At 40.9% G+C, this 25,650-nt stretch overlaps 1 protein-coding gene across 2 annotated transcripts in view; it reads left to right on the plus strand.

Moving 5' to 3' along the window:
* LOC142216862 (voltage-gated delayed rectifier potassium channel KCNH8-like) overlaps positions 1-25,650 on the plus strand; it is a 322,754-nt gene that overhangs the window by 143,851 nt on the left and 153,253 nt on the right. The gene's annotated exons all lie outside the window — the stretch shown is intronic.

The following is a 25,650-nucleotide window of genomic DNA, read 5'->3' on the forward strand; positions in this document are numbered from 1 at the left end:
TTCATATTTGCATTCGGTATTCCGTTCGGGTAGTCCACTTGGGGACCTCCTGAACGGAATACCAAATGCATTAAGAAGCAGTTAGCTAAGAAACCACACAGATCTCATAGGCTATAATGGGGTCCGTGTGGTTTCCGCTCAGTGTTCACACGAATCACGTGGAGAGAAAAGTACTGCAAGCACATCTTTTCTCTCCACACGTTCGTGCGGAAACCACACGGACCCCATTATAATCTATGGGGTCCATGCGGTTTCTTAGCTAACTGCTTTTTAATGCGTACAGATTGCTGTTCGGGGACTCCCCAAATGGAATACTGAATGCAGATGTGAAACGGGACTTATATAGACCCGTAGGGATTCTGTTCAGGGTACATGCATATACACGCCTCAATACTGCATTTGTAACAACAATTAGGAGAAGCCATAAGGTTAAGGAAATGGAGGTAGTAATATATGTTGCCAAGATCTTTAAACAATCAAATTTTCAGTCTCCAATCTGTAGCATGTGGGAGGACATATAAATCAGATTGAAAATTTTTAGCCAAAGGAACTTCAAAAATAGTCTCAAGCAGTGTGAGATGATTGTGCGATGCCTCTTGTATAATATTCTTAACGCTGTTAAATAATGGGCGTCTCAGTGGTTGGCAGAACAATGATGAAGTGGACAGCAAGAGGTGCACAGAGGTTGAACCTCTGCAAGGACTGATGGTCTGATTGGAAAAATGATCCATAGAGATTCATTCTGTACTACAAGTGAAATTGCACATCACATTCCAAGCCTAGGGTGGCAAACAGTGTCAATACAAACAGATATTTGCATAGAACTGGCCTACAAGCCAGATATACACCTACAGGTGTTCTATTGACCTCACACCTCATGCTATCATGGTGCACATCAACATGAGGCTCATGCCAATTGCCTCATTTCAGGGGAAAAAATTCCTTCCTGGATCAACGTGTCCTTAAAAATCTAGAATCCATAACCTGTAATATTGTTCTATTCGAGGCCCTCTTTGAACTTGTTCAGTGACTCCACCATCACCACTTCCCGGGGCAGAGACTTCCATAGCCTCGCTGTTCTTACTGTGAAGAATCCCCTTCTATGTTTCTGGTGAAACCTTCTCTCCTCCAGACGTAGAGGATGTCCTCTTGTCACTGTCACTGGCCTAGGAGTAAGAAGATCCTTAGAAAGTTCTTTGTATTGTCTCTTCATGTACTTGTACATTGTTATTAGACGTCTTTTCTCTAAACTGAATAACCCCAAGTTTGTTAATCTATCGTTGTACTCCAATCCACCCATTCCCCTAAGGGTCAATGCACACGTAGCTTTCGGGCGCGGATCCTGGTGCGGAATCCGCATCAGAATCTGCGTGGAAAAAAGCCTTCCATTGACTTCAATGGGTTTCCACTCATGGAAAAAAGAACCCATTGAAGTCAATGGGAGGCTTTTTTCTGTGCAGATTCCGCGTCAGAATCCGTGCCTGAAAACTACGTGTGCATTGACCCTAATAATTTTGGTTGCCCTCCTTTGCACTTTTTCAAGTTTGATTATGTCTTTCTTGTATATTGGGGCCCAAAACTGCGTAAAATAGTCTAAGGACCTGTTGCCCGTGTTACTGTTAAGAACCTGCATGGCCTAAATAGGTTACCATGACCTGCAGCATCTCCTCCCATTGAGTAGATCTGGAACATTGTTGGTCACCAATTGCAAAGTAAGTTGCCAGCAGCCAATCGTGACAGCCATTAATAACCCCACTAACAGTATGCCAAGGTATACAATTGCAAATATTTTTGTACATGGTGCTTATACTTGATAGTGAATAAATCTAGATTTTTTGATTATTTATCATTTTCATATCATTAACCTATCGATCTTGTGATTTCCATCATTTCAAGACTTTTTTTTTTTCTTGGCGTTGCTATGTCACTGTTGAGGAGTGTAGCTCACTATGTTTAACTCCATAGGTCTAACTCCAATGTAAAGTTGGATAGCACTCAAGGCACGGGGTAGGATGTCGAATGACAAGCCAATTCATTCCTTCTTCCTAGAACAGCTATTTCATGACTCACATAGGTACTTGTTATTTGTACAATGAAGAAAAGTGACAAGCCAACAAGACCGGGCAAGCAACCTAAGCTCCATAATAAGTACAGAGTTCCATCAGGTCTAGCAGATATAATAGTGATGCAGCAATACATGTTACGTACTGACTGGCTGTTTCGAGCTGGATTTAGTTCACGCTGTGCTTTGATGCTCTATATCACACAAACTGGCAGTGAGCATTAGCAAAGCTTCCAATTCCTCTTCCAATGTCTGCAGTTCAGTGAATCCTTCCCTTAGTGGCTTCAGGCTTGGATGTTTGTACAAATTAGTCATTATACACAGATGGGTTGTCCTTTGGGGTTCAACTTTTTTTTTTAGTTTCCTAATATTTGATATAGTTTATCTGGGTCCTGTCAGATACAGAAGCTTTGTGTTTGCAGTAGATTGTCTATTATCTATGGCGTTGTCAATATGTGTAGCAATGAGAAATGAGTATACATGTGAAGCTCTCAGTATATTCCATCATGCTCAGTTGCAATGTTCCCGATATTCATTGTATTCTTTAGTGAGGACCAATAACAGTTCTCGCAGTAGTCAATAGGGGGCATTTTACAGCACAGGTGCCCCATGTTAGTTGTAGCATATACCCAGCTGTCTAGCTTTTTAATACTAAAATGATATGTATGAAATACATCCATAATAAAACATTAGATTTGCAAATATTCTGAATTTTAAAAAATTCTCTTAGTGTTTTGTGTATACAGCTTTAGTGCAGACCTATGTGTTTTCATGGTTACAGTTTGCAAAGAAATCTTGTGCTGTTTTGTGGTCCATTCCTGCTCAGCACATCAGACAATTTTTCATGCTTCTTTTATTGGATGTTTTTTAAAGTAGGAAACAGATGGGAGAATAATCGCGGGACTGGACTACACAAGATTTGCTTACAGCCTGTAGCCATTGTGAGAAGGTGACATGTAAAATGCTGGAGTTCTGCTATATCAGCCCCAGATTTCTGACTTATGTGTGGTCCAGTGCGAGTCTGGAGTAGGCCTCAGCCCTGGTGACTGGTAACCGGACCATAAATAGTTGCAGAGCCTGCACTTAAGGGCAGATCCTGGGAGGAGAGGAAGTTGCTGGGTCTGTCCTGACACTGAGAACCTTGTGATATGCTATGGTGTTTTTTTTGGTTGAATCTACCAGCCACACGTACATTTAGTATTTTCTGTTTAGTTAGTGCTCAGACGAGCAGGATTTTGTTTGACGTTATTTTGCCTGAAGTTAAGGCTATATTTTATTTTGCTCATTTTTGTGCCTGACATAAAGGTTTATTTATTTTGCTGTATTTCTTAGATAAACCGCTTTGCTGTAAGATTTGTGTCCCTGTCGCTGACTGGTTGGGTCTGCACCACTGCTTCTACTGAGACTGAGGCCTCACGTTGCAGAACCGCAGATTTTTTTTGTTGCAGATTTTTCTGCATTTTTTTGAGCCAAACCTAGAAGTGGCTACAAAAAGAATGGGAAACATAAAGGATCCTCTTTTACTTCTCTCTTCTGCCCACTAACTCCTGGCTTTGGCTCAAAAATTGCAACAAACTGTGCAACAAAAAAAAGCGGTGTTTTTGCAATGTGGGGCCTCACTCTATTAATTCGGCTTTACTTGTGATTTTCCTTTTTAATCATTTTTACTGCCTCTCTTATGCTCTATTCTCGGTCTATTGAAGAGTGTAATTTACCTTAACAATATTTAGTCTTTTCCGGTTGCCTGCGTTCATGAGAGAGAGAATAACCACACACTGTGTTGTCAATATCTGCACTGTTTGCTTTTGTTTCACGGAACCGTCGCATCTACTTAGAGTTATATGAGGATACATAGTGTAATAATGATTTATTTGATACAGATGTGAGCTACTTCTGGTTTTAAGTATTCACATACGGTTATTGGACCTTTGTAATATTAAAAGGGTTTTCTTGATTGAGTATAAGACAGCCTATTCTCTGGGTAGGCTATTCAATTTTAGATTGGTGGGAGATCCAATTCTTATCACCCATGACAAACAGTTTTTAACCCCTTTCTGACATCCGCCGTAATAGTCAGGTGCAAGCCGGGTGTGTAACTATGGCGACCGCCCGGGAGCCGGGCGGCCGCTATAGCCGCCGGGTGTCTACTGCTTTAATCAGTAGACAACCGGCGCTAATATCTCCGATTGGTCCCCGGACCGATTGGAGACATTAACCCCTCCGACGCCACGGTCAAATGCGCCGGAGGCACCATTTTCCCGGCGGCGCATGGGAAAATTTTGCCGGTGATCGCTGGTGCCTGGAGCAAGCTCCAGGGCCGACATCACGTTGCCATGACAGGCGGGAGCCTTGTTAAAGGCTCCCAGCCGGTCTGCAATCTCTTTCTTTTGCAGGCTGGTCTATGCAGCCTGCAAAAGAAATGATGATTTTTTTGCAATGCATTGCAATGCATTAGCATTTTAATGCATTGCATTAGTGATCAGACCCCCTGGGGTTCCGCACCCCTAGGGGGTCTAATAAATGCAAAAAAATAATAATAATAATAATAATAATAATAATAATTAAAAAAAAGTTTTAAAAAAATATAAAATTTTAAAAAAAGTATTAAAAATTCAAATCACCCCCCTTTCCCTAGAACACATATAAAAGTAGTTACATACTGTGATATACATACATGTTAGGTATCCCCGTGTCCGAAATCGCCCGCTCTACAAATCTATAAAAATATTTTTCCTGTTCGGTAAATGCCATAGCGGGAAAAATAGTCAAAAGTGCCAAACCGCCGTTTTTTTTCACTGTTTTGATTCTGATAAAAAAGTGATCAAAGCAATAGCATTTCCCGAAAATGGTAGAACTAGAAAGTACACCCGGCCCCGCACAAAAGACACCCTATGCATCCCCGTACACGGACGTATAAAAAAGTAAAAAAGTTACAGCTGTCAGAATATGGCGACTTTTAGAAAAAAAAAATTTAACACAGTTTTGGATTTTTTTTAAGGGGTCAAAATGTAAATAAAACCATATAGATTTGGTATCCCCGGAATCGTACCGAAACACAGTATACAGGGGACATGTCATTTTGGCTGCACAGTGAACGCCGTAAAACCGAAGCCTGTAAGAAGGTTGCAGAAATGCCTTTTTTTCTTCAAATCCACCCCATTCTGAATTTTTTTTCCAGCTTCCCAGGACATTATAGAGAATAATTAATGGTGGCATCATGAAGAAAAATTTGTCCCACAAAGAGTAAGACCTCATATGGCTCTGGGAGCGGAGAAATAAAAAAAGTTATGGGGTTTAGAAGGAGAGGAGTCAAAAACGAAAAATGAAAATCAAAAAATGCCATCGGCGGGAAGGGGTTAAGGTGACTGCAGCACTTTTTCAGATATTGAACCCACATCATTGTGTATGTAGGTTTGCAGGCTATTGGAATTTTGGCTTGTTGAAGAGAACAGGATAGTAGAAGCGTAGTCACTGCTACTGTTTGAATAGTATATGTGCACTGTAAACAATGGCCCACATTTATTATTGTGGTCACGACTAGACACTGGCTGAAATGTGGCACCTCTTTAGCACAATTTGGGGTACATGTTGGCACATCTAGGTTGGGTTAAAACTTCAATTTGCTAGACGTGGGTGTTATTTCATAAAGAAAGGGATGCCGCTTAAATGCACCACAATTCACAAAAATGGAATTGTAAAATTCTGGGTCACATTAAAGCCAATTTTCCGACTGCTTGACTAAGTTTACACTGTTAGAGACAGACCTCACTAGACTGCTTTGGAAAGTGTCAAAAGTAGAATCCTTGGGATAGAAGAGTCTTAAAATAAACTAAAATTGTACCAACATTTTGAGATGGTATAAAGAAAAGTAAAGTGTATAACATACCAAGATGCGCCAAGTATTTCTCTCTGATCACATGTTCTGCCTGTCTGCTATAGTTTTAAGTTCTTTAAATTTAAGACAGTATTAGTAAATCTTCCCCAATGAAGTTTGGATGAAAAAATTTCTTTAGTCTAAAACTTTATCATGAGCAGATACAGGTGTTATTTTGTTATGTACCACCTAAGGTCATCCTCACATGTGGCTGTACTTGTAGCAATTCATTGTTTGATAAATTGTCTTGGTTCCTTGCCCTGTTTTAACAGAAGAGATAATTTGCAACTTTGGTGGTCTTCTCCTTGGACAATGAGTTATTGACAAGCTAAAGTGAAATTATCAATTCTGACTCAGCATTCCTTCCTTTTCCTAAGACTCCATCTGTCAGCAGTGGCAGCTACCAAGGAGACACCTCCTCACTGTCTTTGAAACCTCTAGAGAATATTTGGCAAGCCCCTTAAAGCAGCTTGAGATGTCTTGCAAGGAGAAGTTGATAATTTATAAAACCGCTTCTTGAAATTGAAAATGAACATTGAATAACTTGAAACACTTTTTGCAAGACTTAAAGTTGGTCTTTGCACTGCCTTCACCAAGGTCGACCTGTTTCATCCTTCAATGGGTGCTGTTCCACGGATTCTGGCAGTCCTGGACTCCAGTAAATGATTTCCCTGGAATGGTAGGAGGTAGAGAAAAATTCCAAGTGTGCCAGAGTTGTTGGAGATGGTGAAAATTCCTCCCTAAATAGGTTATAACACAATAATTAGGTATCCATTATCCAGACGATTGAGAATAAATTGCCGATTGGTGGGGTCAAACCTGTGGAGAACCCCACCGATCCTGAAAATGGGGCTCTTTTACCCATATTGTGAATGATATAGCAGCAGAAGCAGAATGAGCACTCATGTTCCCTCCACTTCAATAGAAGAGCTGGAGATCACCAAATACTGCACTTTGACTACCTCCAGCGGGTCCATTGAAGTAAACTGGAGTGGTGGCACACAGTCTGTGTCCAACACTACATTTACAGCGTGGGTTAAAGACTAGAGATGAGCGAACAGTAAAATGTTCGATGTTCGATATTCGTTTCGAGTAGCTCCTCAATATTCGACTACTCGAATCGAATATCGAACCCTATTATAGTCTATGGGGGGAAAATGCTTGTTTCAGGGGTAGGCAACATTCGATCAAATTATACTTACCAAGTCCACGAGTGAGGGTCGGGCTGGATCCTCCGAGAAGTCTTCTCCGTGCAGCGTCCCTGCGGCGTCTTCCGGCTCTTCATTCACTCTGCCAGGCATCGGACCTGGGCAGAGTCCCACTGCGCATGCCCGCACTAGAAGTGGACATGCGCAGTCGGCTCTGCCCAGGCCCGATGCCTGGCAGAGTGAATGAAGAGCCGGAAGACGCCGCGGGGAAGCTGCACGGAGAAGACTTGTAAAGGTAGGAGAAGAACCAGCGTTGATTGGCCGACTGTATAGCATTCGGCCAATCAATGCTGGTTCTGCATCGAACTTTTACATTCGAACAGCGAGTGGTACTCTATCGAGTACGAGTATTTTGAATACCGTAGTATACGATCGAATACCTACTCGATCGAGTACTACTCACTCAAATCTATTAAAGACCCCTGTTCTCAGCACTGATGGAGGTCTCAGCAGTTGGACTCTCAGCACTTTTGTGTCACCTATTAGGTAAACTTTGTACTTATTTTGTACTTATTTTCTATATGGTTCTGTAATAGGCATGTTTACGGCTATTGTATGTCTTAGAGGGTTTAGGCCAGCCTTATTCTACTTTCACGTTTTGGCTATAGATCTATACATTGCAGTGTTTATGATTTATGCATAGTTTTTGCTGAAGTGTAAAGTGATTTAACAAAAGTCACATATCTAAGGTCCATAACCAAAATCAAGCACTGGAATATACCAAGCTGACCGCGATGTCCACGTCTATCTACAAGAATTATAATTCACACAGTGGGACTTGTAATGTGTAAGGTCAGTTTACTGCCCCTTGTTGCATGTTCACTCCACCCTACATCTTCTCCTCTGTGTAGCATCTGATGCTGTCCTGTTTGGGATTGAAACGAACATGCGCAGTTGGTTCTGTCTGAACCCGGAGTGGTAGAGCCGACTGTGTATGCTCCATTGCCCATTTTGTGGTAGTCTCAGTAGCTCAGTACTCCATAGAACTACACGAGAGACTACTACAAAATGACCGACGGAGAATGTGATGGCGGAGAGCACAAGAGGAAGAAAGGTATAAAGGCTATTCCAACATGGCATTACATGATAGAATCCCTTTAATTAGGGTTGAGCCGATCTTGAGATTTCAGAATCTAATTTCCAATTATTTTCCAGCCGATCGTGAAATTTGCTCGATCACTGATCGGAATCCGATCTTTTCCAATCCCGATTGCTCAACCCTACCTTTTAATGTAAGATTTGGCGCTTTATGATCTTTTCTAACAGTTTTTTAGAACATATAACCGTTATTCATAATTAAAAATATTATTGTAGCTTCATTATCTCATTGTGCATTTTAATCAATTTGCTAATGCTCCTCTATAATTGGTGTTGCCCAAGGGGTTTTAACATAATGGGAGAATTGAGAAAACATGGAAGGCGGCTTGAAGTACGTCTGGCATGGCACCCATTAGGGTTCCTGCTCTGCTTTATATTGAGGCTCTGATGTTAGTACAATACGTGCTATTCATTTATCTCCTTGAATACCTCTTACGGTGTCTCTGTGGAGATTTTTCAGCATGCAATGCTTATCATATTACAATGTTTGCTACCTCTGTTGGGGCACTCATGTGTATTTTGAGCGTTCATTTGCATGTCATTATATTACTTGGAATTCCTAGATGGATTCATTGAATTTTTCTGCCGTGCAATTATACTGCAGTGCATGGAAAGGACAGCGTTGGACTTGTGATCCTTCATCTACAGTATTAGTTGTATTGATGGCAGGGCAAGGAACCCGCACGGCCCATTTAATCATTCTTCTATGAGCTCTTTGCAAAATGAGAAAATGAACAAAGGTTAAACAATGATCTAAATCACAGAGATACAAGACTGAGCAACTAGTTATTAGGTTCATCTGCATAACGTAATCTCGCCTCTTTCGCTCTTCTTCTGGAGCTTGTTAAGGAAATCTAAGAGTGCTCATTAAGAGATCATTGCCGTGTCTCACCGTGAATCATGTATCTGCTGTTTTCTCATTTTAATTGTTTTCCTTCTACCATTAAATGATCAGATAAATATGATATGTAGGGTTCCTTGGGATTCCTTTTGTTCATTTCCCCCCCCCCCCCTGAAATTAATCATCACAAGAAGAAAAACTAATTACAGAAAGAGAAATCTGATTCCAGGTGACAATTTTCAAGCTTGCAAGTCACGAAAGATTCTCAGTATTCTATCCTACGTCTGTATACTGTCAGTACATTTGGTTCATCGGTTGGGATAGATTGAAGGAGTATTTCCAGGCAGGCATGAAAGGATGACTGTGCTCAAAATCCGTATGTGTAGTACCTGTGTGCAGAAAGCTTGGATGCTTCAGACTTCTCCTTCTATCGTATTAGTTCTCAAGGTGTCCATACACATAAAATCAGCCAAATAGTTGGTAGGTTCAGAGTTAGTTCTTCTGATTCTCCATTAAACATGCACGCTGAGTTCGCCCAAGTTTGAATGTTTCTGGGTCTGTACACTCAATACTCTATCTGATTTCACACAGGGATTTTTTGGACCAGATTGTGACATGGAGGCTGCCTCAGAATCCGGTCCAAAAAAAAGCTAACCGTGACTGGATGCTGCTGTAGTGCATACATTGCACCCGCATCCAGTTGCAGCATTCCATTCTGGATTAGCCCCAAAATTAATAGGCCTAGTCGGGAGGGAATGTTGCACCGCCGATGTCTGTGGCTGAATCACCCACGGAATCCATCCGAAGAAAGGGCATGTTGCTTCTTTTTTCTGCAAGTGGGAACAAATTGCTCACGGAAAAAGAGACCCATTGAATTCAATGGGAGGCATTTTTTGTGCTGGATTCTGATCAAAATCCGGATCAAAAATTCCCATGTGAACCCGGCTTTAGTTGTTATTCCCGAGGACTAGTAGAAAATTTAGTTCATGGGGAATTGTTGTTGATTTCCTCCCGACTTGTAATAAAGTTTTCTGTCCTAAGGGATGTCTACCAAACCAGAAGGATAAGGAGTTAGGGGTGAAGACCTTGACTTCTTCCAGCTACATCTCCATCTCATTGACGTCAGGTTAATTAAGCTGGATGCCCTAAAATAAAGGATTCATTTCACTTTCTGCACATTCCACATCACTGCAGATCTGACTGCTATACAGGTAGCTCTAAAATTCTTAAATATTTGAATGATATAATAGCCTAAATTAAACCAGTTACATAAAAATGTAGTCCTGTATGCAGGAGCATGTTATAGAGCAGGAGGAGCTGAGTAGATTGAGAAGAAATATAGGAGTATTCTCTGCTCAACCTCTCCTTACTAGAGATGAGCGAACAGTAAAATGTTCGAGGTTCGATATTCGTTTTGAGTAGCCCCTCAATATTCGACTACTCGAATTGAATATCGAACCCTATTATAGTTTATGGCGGGAAAATGCTCGTTTCAGGGGTAGGCAACGTTCGATCAAATTATACTTACCAAGTCCACGAGTGAGGGTCGGGCTGGATCCTCCGAGAAGTCTTCTCCGTGCAGCGTCCCCGTGGCGTCTTCCGGCTCTGAATTCACTCTGCCAGGCATCGGTCCTGGGCAGAGCCGACTGCGCATACCCGCACTACAATCGGACATGCGCAGTCGGCTCTGCCCAGGCCCGATGCCTGGCAGAGTGAATGAAGAGCCGGAAGACGCCGCGGGGAAGCTGCACGGAAAAGACTTCTAAAGGTAGGAGAAGAACCAGCGTTGATTGGCCGACTGTATAGCATTCGGCCAATCAATGCTGGTTCTGCATCGAACTTTTACAATCGAATAGCGAGTGGTACTCGATCGAGTACAAGTATTTCGAATACCGTAGTATTCGATCGAATACCTACTCGATCGAGTACTACTCGCTCATCTCTACTCCTCACCTGTGTGCAATCACTTCTGTCTCAAAGTGGCCCCAGTACCATCATTCTTCAACACTCACAGGAAGTTCTGACGCCTCACAAGGTTCACTGTTCATTTGACCCTGTGATGTCAGCACCTTTATAAATTCATCCATGCGCCGAGGTTCGTGTCTAAGGAACAGGCTATGTAATATAGGAAGGAATATTGCAGAAGAATTTACACAAAGTAAGGACTGTGGCCCCCCTGGCTTAGTGACCCACTTGCAATTGTGACAATTATATAGCTAATCCACTGGTCATTGAGGAAGTTAAATTGCTGGTTGATTTTGGGGATGAGCAAATCAGTTTGTAGCCGGGTTCTTATGAATTTTCAAAAAATTATTAATTCAACTAGACCTGAAATCTTCAAAGTTTGCTGCTCATGAAGCATTAATAAATGTTGGGGTTTCTTCAGACCTCAGAGAATAGGGGATATCATCACTCCATAAGGAGAGAACCACCATTAAGGTGTGCGGAGTCTTATTAAGCCATGAGCGCTCCACTGTGCAAAGGAACATGGGAAGAATATGCAAATCTGACTTCCATGGTGTAATTAGGATGCCAGTGCATCAAGTGTGCACACCAATAGAGGGCACTGACTGAGAATGTGCAAGTCTATCTTCCATGATGTAATTAGGAAGACAGAGCCTCAGTCAAACAAACCTATAGAGGGCTCTCCCTTTAACATCATGCCGACTGTATCTGGTATAATCTCAACATCATTGCAAACAAAGGCCTCTGAGAAGGTCGGCATGATGTTAAAGGGAGAGCTCTCTATAGGTTTGTTTGACTGAGATTCTGTCTTCCTAATTACATCATGGAAGATAGACTTGCACATTCTCAGTCAGCGCCCTCTATTGGTGTGCACACTTGAGGCACTGACATCCTAATTACATCATGGAAGGCAGATTTGCATATTCTTCCTATGTACCTCAGAGAATAATAAGTGGGGTTTCAGTGGAGGTGCATAAGCATAATATACAGTCATATTCACCTCTCCTGGGCTCCGCTGAGGTAGTGGTGCGGGTCTCCATGATCCTCGCTTCTCTTCTTGCCTCCTGAATGATGTCAATGGCCCGCGGGATCACTGAGGCGTGTGATTGGTGCAAGCATTATGATATCAACACACCCCATGTGACCATTGAGGCCCGTGAGAGTTGAGTATAACTGATGCAATGTTTATGCACCTCGCCTGGGCCCTAAAGGCATACCATATATATAGATTTCTATTCTATATAAAGACCTACTTACACAGTATGGGTAGCATAGCAGCAAAGAACAGAATTCCAATTCTATCCTCTGTGTTCTCTTTGAAATGCAGTGTAACAGGACAGCTCACTTTTTAACATTTCTCATGATCAGTCCCCACTGTTCTCTTTTGTGTGAAGTCTTACATCAATGCTCACACAGCTAATAGAGATGGCTTAGACTAGAATAACTTCACCCAACAAAGAGACAACTTGGTAACAGATGAAAGTGCGGGCCACCGGGAACAAAGCCCGAGACTGAGCACGACCACAGAGTTGGGAACCCTGCATGGTCTTTTATATGCCAATCCAGAAGACCTCCATCTCTTCAACTCACACTTCTCAGCTTCACCTCATCCCTGGCTGAAATATTTACAAGTGTGACTCAGTCCGCCAACAAAGCCTACATCTGTTAATAATTCACTGGATGTCAATCATAAGGATAGATTTGTCAGGCTCACTTTACCTGATGTGAGACCAGCTGCTGAATGTGAATGCTTGGAAAGTAGCGCTCTCTCCGTGTACTGAATTGGAAAGGTGTTTTGGTTTAATGTTCATTCATTCGGATTCGCCATGGTAGGTATGAAAACCCTTTTACTAATGCACATTATTGTAAATACAGCAACAACAAAACAGATTTGTAAAGGAACTAGTAGAGATTCTGTAATGTGCAAATTCCCACAAGGAGACTCGAATATAGAATTGGTTAATCACTTGTGCAATATACTAGAATATGCAACCATATATGACAGTCTGGAGCCTATTGTTAGGCTTCCTAGCTGCCATAGCAACTCCTAGGAACCCTGTAATCGCAGCATAGGCAGACCGAGAGGGGAAGAGAAGAGACTTCTAGTACTCCATAACCAACCAAAGTGATGTGTTCTTTCTTACCTTGCCCCTCGCCTGGGCCCTCATATGTGTAAATAGCAGCTTTTTACATGGGCTTTACATACAGCTTTACTATGGGTTGTGTTTTGCAGCATTCTAATGGTTACAAAATCGTATTGAATTGGTTTCATAATTAATTGGAGTTAACTAACTAAGGAACAGCACCTATACATACCTCCCAACTTTCAAAGCATAGAAAGATGGACAAAATAGTAGGTGGAGGCCCAGGTGAGGTATAAAAATTAAAAGAAAACATTATACTAGCCTTCTCTCACCTCTTTTCGGCCTTGAGGCATCCAACACTCTCCAGGACCATGATGTCACAGTAGAGTGCCGAGCATCGAGAGGAGGACCCAAAAGAGGTGAGGGGAGGTGAGTATGAGTGTAATGTTATTTATGAAGAGACCCCAGAGTATAATAATTTACCGCAATGAGCTCGCGGTGGCCATTTTAGTTTCTCTGACTTCATTAAAAAAAAAATAATTTGGGATATTCGGGTCAAACCAGGATCTTCATTAAGTGGTTTGCCCATCTCTAAAGAGGCATCAGGTTAAACAAAGCCTGCTATCTGTTTGGGTCCATTCACACGGAGGAATATGGTGCTCATTCTGGCGTGGAATCTGTGTCAAAATCAGCGTGGAAAAAAAGCCTCCTATTGACTTCAATCGGTTCCGTTTTCCATGAGAAACCCATTGAAATCAATGGAAGGCTTTTATTTCCCATTGATTTCAATGGGTTCTGCACAGAAAAATTAACCTATTGAGGTCAATGGGAGGCTTTTTTTTCCACGCTGATTCTGACGTTCCTCCTTGTGAATGGACACTTTGACTTACACTCTTTCCCCCTGTAGACCCCTTGATGCACTACAACCATCAGGATGCATTGGAAACTTCTGTACCACCTATAATTAGGTAGAAAATAGAAAATAGAAAATCTAGAATAGAAAAAATCTACAAGCACAAACAAAATCCATTTACTAATCCATGTGTTATTCCTACTACTAGTATTATTATTACTACTACTACTATTAATATACTACTACTAATATTATTACTATTGCTACTATTATTATTCCTACTACTACTATTATTCCTACTACTACTATTAATATACTACTACTAATATTATTACTACTACTACTATTAATATACTACTACTACTAATATTATTACTATTGCTACTATTATTATTCCTACTACTACTATTATTATTATTATTACTACTACTACTACTACTACTACTACTACTACTACTACTAATATACTACTACTAATATTCCTGCTACTAGTATTATTATTAATACTACTACCACTACTAATATTATCACTACTATTAGTACTACTATTACTGCTATTATTATTCCTACCATTACTACTGCTAGTAGTATTACTACTATTATTCCTACTACTATTATTCCTACTATTAATATTCCTACTAATACTATTATTACTACTACTATTCCTACCACTATTATTATTATTATTATTATTATTATTATTACTACCACTACTAATATTATTGCTACTACTATACTATTTCTGCTACCGGTACTACTACTACTACTACTACTGCTATTTCTACTACTACTATTACTACTAATATTATTGCTACTACTACTATTACTACTATTTCTGCTACTACTACTACTGCTATTCCTACTACTACTATTAATACTACTACTGTTGCTATTCCTACTTCTACTATTACTACTAATATTACCATTATTACTACTGATACTATGTTGTAAAAATGATAATGTAAAATTAAGGTTTTAACAAATAATGTGCATGCACTAAAGGAGTTTTATCAAGAATATAGTTTGTCTCCTATGCACAGAATAAGAAATACATTGTATACCATTGGGGATCCAAATTCTGAAACCCCCCATAAATCATACCAATCGAGGTCCCTTACACTTCTGTCTGAATGGAGTGACCATCACTCCATTCCATCAATATGTTTATGGGACTTCTAGAGATAGCTGAGTACCAATCCTCAGAAACCTGCTTCTCCTTTTCATTGGTGCAGACCACCTGACTGTGCAGGGTACAACAGCTGTGTTCATTACCTTGCACAGCAGGGGGCCAGGGTACCAGTGTTCAGGGACAGACTGTGAAGGTGACACAGATGTGAATCTGCCATGCACTCCTTTTATTCTCAGGATTGATGAAGGTCTCAGAGGTCAGACTCACCATAAAGTAATAGCATGTCATAGCTCAATAAATTCCCTTTTCTAAGGTTGTCGTCTTCAATATTTAAAACAAAGACTCCCAATGACCCTCTCATAATACTTTACCCCCATTTTATGCACATGACTATCAAACCCTTAACTGCAGAAACATTACATTTAATAACCGCATTAACAAACCATGGTCACACGTGATTTTTGGACACTGGATTTAGACAATGATTAATGTGGTCATTTGTCCATTGTGAGACCTTTTAATGAAATGTTCAGTGAAGTTAAAGAGCTGTCCACACCATGCATTTTAGACAAGATTGGTATTTTTACCTCCTGTAAGCCGATGGCTGGTCAGGTAATGGAGGGGGTGTACATCTCACCCAGACTACTAAGGTGGGTGAGATAACTCCAGAAATAACGTTTCTCAGCAGATAACTATTGTCTGCTGAGGGTTATTTCAGAGTTCCGGTTACTGGGATGGATTTTTAGGAATGGCAGGTAGGTTGGTAGTGGGACCTGTCATTCCACCCCCCTCCAGTCCACACTTTGGGGATGTTCCGGCAGCGACTCAGGTGCAGAGAGTCTACTCATCAAGGAGGCTTAAGAAGTCAGCTCCAGCAGCAGACTAAGAAAGGCTATTCGTCTCCTACCTTTAGATGTCTTCTCCAGACTTACTTACTGTGTAAGCGGCCATTTTTCTTTTGGCCTGTGGGCATGTGCAGTTGGCTCTGCCAGCCCAAGGCCTACAAGTTTCACCGCCTATGCCAGAAGAAGACACAAGAAGAGGATGTTCCTGAAGAAGATGCAGGCGTCGCTGGAGAGAGTTCTCTCGCAGCACTGGGGACATCCCCAGTGCTGTTTGAGCGTTGAGGCCCGCCCCCAGTGCTGCGAGAGAACTCATTTGCACACTGGTAAAAAATGGTATTTCTACCAAACGGTGGCCCAGAGAAGACAATGAAAGGTAGGAGACGAATAGCCTTACTTAAGGCTATTTCAACGTGTTAGGGTGAAAAAATACCTTTATAAATGATAGGATCCCTTTAAAAAGAAAATTAATTCCTACTTGCAAATGGAAATCATACATAGGAAAACCTTTTTTCTGCTAATGTTTTTATCATTGTTCTTCCTTTTCTAAACCTTTCCCTTCAAAAACTTATTAAATATGCATCTGAAATAGACACAGAAGCATGTAGACATGCATATTATAATAATACTAATACATAAATGTATCGCATTCAGCTTAGAATTTTTATGTTGTTTCCATGAGTAGTTGGCAGTAGAGTCTGTGGGGTCTAAGAGATGGGAATTGACCATGTTCAAAAATCTCTTTACTGCTATCTTCTTGGTTATGTAATTTTATATTATTTCTCTATCTAACGCTAGATTCACACTAGCAACCTGGTTTCTATCGTTTGGGTCTGCATGGGGACCCAAAAGACAGAGACCCTGTTTGCTTACAAAGCGGTTACATGCAGAAACCCGCTTACCCCATAGACTATAATGGGGTTCACCAGGTTTCCGCCGGTCTTTCTTGCGGGATTTTTTTATTTTAAAGGGATCCTATCATTAAAAGTAAATTTTTTGGTCCCTAACATGTAGGAATAGCCTTAAGAAAGACTATTCTTCTCCTACCTTTAGATGTTTTCACTGGGTCGCCGTTTGGTATATAATCTGGTTTTCGTCCGTATACAAATGAGTTCTCTCGCAGCACTGGGGGCGATCCCTAGCACTAAAACAGCACTGAGGGCATCCCCAATGATGCAAGACAACTCTCCAGTGCCGCCTCTATCTTCTTCAGGAAAAGGGCTTCTTCGCGTCTTCTTCTGGTGGAGGCTTCAACTTCTAGGCCTCGGGCTGCAGACTGCGCATGCCTCCTGGCCACAAGAAAATGGCCGTTTATACTGTGTAAGCGGCTATTTTCTTCTAGCCGGCGGGCATGCGCAGTCAGCAATGTCATCTGGTCTCGGGTTCTAACTTCCCACTTAAAGGTACACTCTAGCCTGAATTCGGAGGATGCGAAGTGCTCTATGGCAGTGCTACATCAATTAAAATTAAGAGGTCTGATGTAGAGATGAGCGAGTAGTACTCGATCGAGTAGGTATTCGATCGAATACTACGGTATTCGAAATACTCGTACTCGATCGAGTACCACTCGCTGTTCGAATGTAAAAGTTCGATGTAGAACCAGCATTGATTGGCCGAATGCTATACAGTCGGCCAATCAACACTGGTTCTTCTCCTACCTTTAGAAGTCTTCTCCGTGCAGCTTCCCCGCGGCGTCTTCCGGCTCTTCATTCACTCTGCCAGGCATCGGGCCTGGGCAGAGCTGACTGCGGATGTCCGCTTGTAGTCCGGGCATGCGCAGTCGGCTCTGTCCAGGCCCGATGCCTGGCAGAGTGAATTCAGAGCTGGAAGATGCCGCGGGAAAGTTGCACGGAGAAGACTTCTTGGAGGATCCAGCCCGACCCTCACTCGTGGACTTGGTAAGTATAATTTGATCGAACGTTGCCTACCCCTGAAACGAGCATTTCCCCCCCATAGACTATAATAGGGTTCGATATTCGATTCGAGTAGTCGAATATTGAGGGGCTACTCGAAACGAATATCGAACCTCAAACATTTTACTGTTCGCTCATCTTTAGTCTGATGTATTGATGGACAGAAACATAAAATATCATTGGAATGCCATATAAATAATTCTATAATCCGTAACTAAAGTTATAGCACATGTAGAAGCTTAACCCTATGTGGAAAAGTAAGCAACGATAAAATTTTAAAAACCAATTGTACATTATATAGGTATAGCAACATATAGCTAATATAGGTAGCCTGGAAACTCAGATACTACAAATTTAGGGGATACTATGAAAGAAATGGAATGTTCCCTTCTTTTACATATTTCAATATTTGCTATCTTCAATTTGATCTCATCTTTTCTTCCTTATTTCTTCATCAGTCCCACCAGGACATTACGTTTGTGACTCGCCTGAAATCCCTCTGTTGAGTGTTGAAAATTATTGAGTGGAGAGAAATAAATTGATCTCACAATCACAATTGGGGGAGATTTTTGTACATTTTTACGGATGTGCGAAATGTATCCAAAAAGTGCACATTGCATGATACATTTTGCACAAATTAAGTGTCTTTCAGCCTTCCACAGCACCTCAATATTTTTTGGGACTTCCTATGATGCTGATGTGGGGTGAGTTTGTTCCCTTTCATAAAAAAATACAAATGCATGTTATAAATAAGTTGTTCTGTTATAGACACTTATTCTCTATCCACAGGACAGGGGATAAGTGTACGATCAATGAGGGTCCAATTGCTGGGTCCCCCAGTGATCAGGAGGGCAAGGGTCTGAAAGTTCCCCTAAGGCCTCCTTATGAATGCTCCTTATGAGCCTCCTTATGAACCAGCCAATGTGCTGGTGCCTCCAAAGATTACAGTCCTGGCAGGCTTTAGGGTGACTTTCCATCCCCTATCCTCCTGGTCACTGGAGGACCCAGTAATTCCTTTAAGCACATACCCACTTTTACCAACAGAAATGCAAAATGACAAGTATTGCACAAAGCCTTGATTTTTGGTGCAGGTGGAAAAGAAATTTAGTGAGTGATTGGAAATAGTTCAAAGGGTGAAGAATAGATGACACTAAAAATACTGCACAATCCATACAGATATAAGAGAATGCATTTACATCAGACTACTGAAGGGGACATTAGTTTTACTGTTCTAATTAGCAACCTAGTAGGTGTGACCATAATTGTATCAATGGCCGTCCACTGCAGCTAAGAGGTCACTGTCTTTAGTAGTGACTCCTTTACATGTCATTACTGTAAGCCACCCATGACAAACCATTCATCATTTCATCAAGAGAAATGGCAGACAAAGGAAAAAAACATCTCATAATATTAAGAATGTTCAACTGTATGTTACATATAGACTAATATGCATTGTTAATCTTCAAAAGGTTTGTCATAACATAAAAAAATTCCTTTTTTACATTTATGGCTCTAGTCACATCACGTTTAGCCTCTCCAAACAGAATACCGAATGCAAATGTGAACTGGGCCTTGGATATGTTTGAAATACAGTGTTCATTTTTAGAAAACCAAATTTATTTTGTATGTGAATACTTCCCAAAACTAAGAAGGGCACAGCACTACTGTTTCCAGATTGAATATTAATGCTGCTTTGCATATGCTGTTTTTGTATCCAGTCATGTGTTTCAATAAGTTTAGCACATTCATCCATATTCTAAAAGTGCGTGATTAACTTTTAATTGTATAAATCTCGCCTTGTTAAACATTTTCTATGTATGGATGCGGCTGTAACTTTAGCTTATTAGAACCACCGAGGTGTTCGGAGTACCCTCCAGAATACAGTTAAAGTCCCTTTCTGCATTTTTTGTGCGGAAACCACATGGACCCCATTAAGTCTAATGAGTAAGGGACCATAATATGTCGGTCCTGAAACACGTCAGCTGTTCAATTATGCTCGTGTTCTTCAAATGGTGATGTAATCTCCATGTTTTATATATATTTTTAAGTAAAAGTTAAGTTTTATACCTGGTTTGCTGGAAAAAATCTTTTTTGGATATATGTGGTTCTACTTCCCCTATACCCATGCGCAGATGTGATCTGGTCTTAACATAACAAAATGTTACTCACCGCTCTCCAACTCCACATCACTGTGGTTCAGATGCTGCCCAGGTGTCCACTCTCTTTAACTTCTTGGTATCCAACAAAAAATGGCAATAAATTCCACTTAATCAGTCATTGGCTGAGATATTGCCACTCTGGGCAGTTATTGGGGGCATTTTCAAGCATTTTCTGTGTATCAAGAGTCACCATTAAGTAGAGCACAATAGAGAATCGGGTAGCAACTGAACCAAAAGGGTAAGGAATCGGAAAGTGGTGAATAACACTTTGTTTGCATATCGTTTGCATATTGTTTTGCATGTTTAGTTACATAATGGACTGATGTCTTAATTCAACCTCATCCACTAAGTCCAACCTATAACCCGACAATCCCTACAGTGTTGATCCAGAGGAAGGCAAAAAAAAACCCATGAGGCTCATGCCAATTGCCCCATTTCAAGGGAAAAAATTCCTTTCTGACTCCAATCTGCCAGTCAGTATAAAAACCCTGGATCAGCGTGTCCTTATAATCTAGAGTCCATAACCCGTAATATTGTTCTATTTCTATACATTTACTATATAAGTATATGATAAAATAATATTCTATGTCTCTGATTTATTTTTTCATTGAAAACTTTGGATTGTGGTCTAGATAATGGATTTAGGGATTGACTTTTATTAATCATGTGTAAGCCGATGGCTGGTCAGGTAATGGAGGGGGTGTACATCTCACCCAGACTACTCAGGTCGGTGAGATGAGAAAACTCCAGAAGGAATGTCTGTTTTCGGCAGACAACTTTCGTCTGCTGAGTATTTTGGTAAATGCTCAGTACTGGACTAGATTTTTAAGAATGGCAGATAGGTTGGTAGTGGGACCTGTCATTCCACCCCCCTCCAGTCCACACTTTGGGGATGTTCCGGCAGCGACTCAGGTGCAGAGAGTCTCCTCGTCAAGGAGAGTCTCCTCGTCTGCAGCAGAGCTTGGCTGAAGAGCCAACAGACAGGTCATATTTTCAGAGCTGTGTCCTGAATGATTCTACTGACTTTTGGATCTCTGTTAATCTAGGTGAGGTAACCTATTCTATGTTTAGTTAGAGCCTAGCCGGGCAGGGATTTATTTTTGTATTGTTTCCTTTTGTTGCTGCACTACCTTTTTGAGTGAAAATAAACTCTACCTTTGTTTTGGACTAAAGAATCTGGACTTTTGTGTCAATGCCACCCCATCTAGCAACCCCGGACCCTGACACCTGATAACACTCTAGGTTTCTTCACATCTAGTATGTACTTGAGTTCAAGTGGATGGGAATAGAACAAAGTGTAACCAGGTTTCAGCACTATGTATTTCAGGAGATAAGTAAGCTAAGACAAAGCGTTCCTGTGAATGAACAGAATGTACGGCAGAGTGCGGCGAAATTCATTGTTGAAAAGGAAATGCGGTCCATAAAGCGGTGGTAATGCCTCTAATCCTATTGTGTGCAAGCCATAAGACTGTGATCAGAGTCAAGACCTCAATAAGGGATCTGCACTGCATATAAACATTACAAAGGGATTACTTTTATATATTTAGTTTTATTTCTCTAAAGAAATCTTCTTAATTTAGATTTTTTTCCATTAATCCTTTTAACCATAAAACAAGCCCCGTTACATATAACACATAGACGTGAGCACGTTACAGTTTGCTTGGGCGATTGTTTTTTGTGGATATATGCCATAAAATGACTGACTTGGCCCAATATCACAAAAGGCCAAATCATGCATTTCTAATTGGATGATTCAGTGTATCAATGTTTCAGAAAGTGATCGGGTGGCAGGTGGTGACAGACGTCCTTCCAGGCCAACACCTTTTGTCTGCCTCCCAGATGCCGTTTCCTTTGCTTTCCTGAAACACTTTCTGTAAGTGTTGACTTTGCTATCACTGGATATATGTTCTCAAATCTCTGGGAGCAGCAGGAATGCCACTCTGATCTTTAGAGAACACCAATGTATTATGCATGCGAAGGTCTCACAGAATAAGGATCCTTCAAATGCACTGCCATCTGGAAACCAGAAGCCAAGTGAACGAGTAATACAGTATTTTTGTTGTGCACTACCATATGTCTTTTATGGATTCATTTCTCTGTGTACTTTATAACCTAATCTCATGAACCATGCAGTGCCCAAGGTTCATTGCCCAATTTACGGTATATAGTTCCTGACAGTTCACTTTGTATCCGTCATTCTGCTTACAGTATATTCTTTATCAGTATGAAAGGGGGATAGTATTGTCTCTCTGGACTTTTTTTTTTCTTTTTTTTATGCAGATTGTGAGCCCCACATAGAGCTCACAATGTACGTTTTTCCCTATCAGTATGTCTTTTTGGAATATGGGATGGAAATCCATGCAAACATGGGGAGAACATACAAACTCCTTGCAGATGGTTTTTTGCCCTTGGCAGGATTTGAACACCAGGACTCCAGCGCTGCAAGGCTGCAGTGCTAACCACTGAGCCACCATGTGGCCCCTGTCTCTCTGGACTTTTATCATAGATGTTACATAGTGAAATTGTGTTTTTTATTATTATTATTATTATTATTATTATTATTAGTAATATAGTACCATTAATTCTATGGTGCTGTACATTATTAGATTAATTCCATAGTTCTGTACATTATTAGATTAATTCATGGTACTTTACATTTGTAGGCTTACATACAGTACACAAAATCCTATTAATATTAAAGTTTGTGAGTTTGTGGGTTTGTGAGTTTGTGTGTTTGGATGTTCGGATGTTTGTTCCTCAATCACGCAAAACCCGCTCGACCGATTTGGCTGAAAGTTTCCACAAACATAGTTAATACACCCGATTGCGCAATAGGCTACTTTTCGTCACAATAGCGCACATACGTTTGTGCCAGGACCCCCACAAAACCCAAACTCACACCACCATCTCTGCAATCTCACACACTTTGGACCATAGCAAGCCACAAAATTCATATTGCCCTCTACAGCCTCGCCCCTAACCCCACACAATCACATATACATATACTTTACCACTTTGCCCCTCACCTTACCGATACTCCAGGAGGCTCTCTTTAACGCTCCGGAGCAGCCATGTTTGCCGACCCCCACCGCTCTGACAATCCGCGACACCGCCCACCCATGTAAATAAATGCAAAAAAAAAGTTTAAAAAAAATATAAAAACAAATACAAAGGATTAAAAATTTAAATCACCCCCCTTTCCCTAGAACACACATAAAAGTAGTTAAAAACTGTGAAACACATACATGTTAGGTATCCCCGCGTCTGAAATCGCCCGCTCTACAAAGCTATACAAATATTTTTCCTGTTTGGTAAACGCCGTAGCGGGAAAAATGGTCAAAAGTGCCAAACCGCCCTTTTTTACTGTTTTGATTCTGATAAAAATTTGAATAAAAAGTGATCAAAGCAATAACATTTCCCGAAAATGGTAGAACTACAAAGTACACCCGGTCCCGCAAAAAAAGACGCCCTATACATCCCCGTACGCGCACGTATAAAAAAGTTACGGCTGTTGGAATATGGCGACTTTTCAAAAAAAAATTTTTTAACACAGTTTTGCCTTTTTTTAAGGGGTTAAAATGTAAATAAAACCATATAAATTTGGTATCCCCAGCATCGCAACGAAACACAGAATACAGGGGACAGGTCATTTTGGTTGCACAGTGAACGCCATAAAACCAAAGCCCGTAAGAAAGTCGCAGAAATGCATTTTTTCTTCAAATCCACCCCATTCTGAATTTTTTCCCTGCTTCCCAGTACATTATATAGAATAAATAATGGTGGCATCATGAAGAAAAATTTGTCCCACAAAGATTAAGACCTCATATGGCTCTGGGAGCGGAGAAATAAAAAAGTTATGGGGTTTAGAAGGAGGGGAGTCAAAAACGAAAAACGAAAATCAAAAAATGCCATCGGCGGCAAAGGGTTAACTTCAAATACTTCTGTCCCAAAGTCACTATGTAAAGTTTCTCACAACACCGTATAGCAGCTCAAATACGAGTTAACTTCAACACAAAAGTCTCACGTATTCTCTGAATTACAGAAACAACAAGATACAAAGTTACATTTCATATCCCATCCCTTATACACAGTACGAAAACCTCACCCATGCCTGTATATACCCACTGCTACAATCACCGCAGACGAAGTCGCGGGTACCAGCTAGTATACACATAAACACATATAATACTAACAATGACCAACTAGCACAGTGGGATAGAGGGCCTTGCCCACAAGGGCTTACAATCTATGAGGGAATAGGGATAGAGACAGAAGGTGAGGGTAGGTTCACATGGTGATGTAGTGTTATTGGAGGTTGTAGGCCTTCCTCAATAGTTGAGTCTTCAATGTTTTAGTCAGGTCGGTGTGCCAAGGTTGCCTATTGATCAGTCGGGCTCTCGTGTTTGTGAAGGGGGCCACAGAGTCAATGGCTGAGGTAATGGTGGTATTATAGAAGGCAGTATTAGTGAACCAGACTCCACCAAAATACTTGTTTGTACATCTGTGACCAATTCTGTTATAATGTTATTTCTTTGTTTAATTGTTCATTATGTGCAATATGCAAAGCAAATAAAAACCCTGGCAATGGTCCTAGATATCTGCTACATGTGATTCTTTCTAAGCTGTTTCATCTACATGAAGGTGCAGCATGTGTGGGAAGCTTGCCCACAGACAGCGCAAAGCCCAGATGTGTCCTTACCGTTGATGGAATTTGATTAAAGGGGTTGTCCGATTTACGTATTTTTTGCATTTATTTTATTTCTATCATAGGGAATCATAAACATTTATAATATATATCTATTACAAGTTCTGCTCATTAGCTGTCTTCCAAAGACATGCAAAGGTGCATGATGATCCAGTCTCTGGAAAGCTGGGAACCATGTCCATTTCATGTTTGTTTAGATTCAAAGTAACCCATTTCATTGCCACACACTTCTTCAGGTTTTCATATTCAATAAACACTGATGATATCCTGTATCGGTAAAGATCATATAAAAATTACATCATGGATCAATACTTTATACAGTAGGAAGGTGCAATGGAGTTTGATACCAGGATATTATCAGTGTTTATTGAAGGAAAGCCTGATGTAATGTGCGGCAGTGCCCATGAAACGTGTTGCTTTGAATCTTAATAAATATCAGTTTGATTAATATATCATTGGTGGGTTCTGTTGGTCGAGCACTCAATGTAGTACTAAGTTTTCCAAGGATCAGATCATCCTACAGCTCAGCATGGCAGTGGAGAGACAGTTTCTGGAATCTACTTATTACTTAAGGAGGACCTTTCTCCGCCTCCAACAAGTCCAGCTCTTTACATCATTCAATAGTTGCTTCTCCACTGATTCTGACACAGCCGGAATTTTTTCTCTAGCACCCACTGTTCCCATGCAGTCAGTGCTGTTAGTTTTGGTGCCTGATATGCTACTTACACTATGTACTGTCAGGAGGGTGGTGGCAGGCAGGAGCAGACAAAGGGTGTGACCCTGAGCTGTGACACTGGCTGCTTCTGATTGGAGCTCTGAATCACGCCCCCTTGTCTGACACCACCCTTTCTGACATTACAGATCCTAAAGAGAACATCAGGCATCAAAACTATCTATGGTGTTGTTCAGGAACGGTG

This window comes from Leptodactylus fuscus, chromosome 8, assembly GCF_031893055.1.
Source record: "Leptodactylus fuscus isolate aLepFus1 chromosome 8, aLepFus1.hap2, whole genome shotgun sequence".
NCBI classification, from domain to species: domain Eukaryota; kingdom Metazoa; phylum Chordata; class Amphibia; order Anura; family Leptodactylidae; genus Leptodactylus; species Leptodactylus fuscus.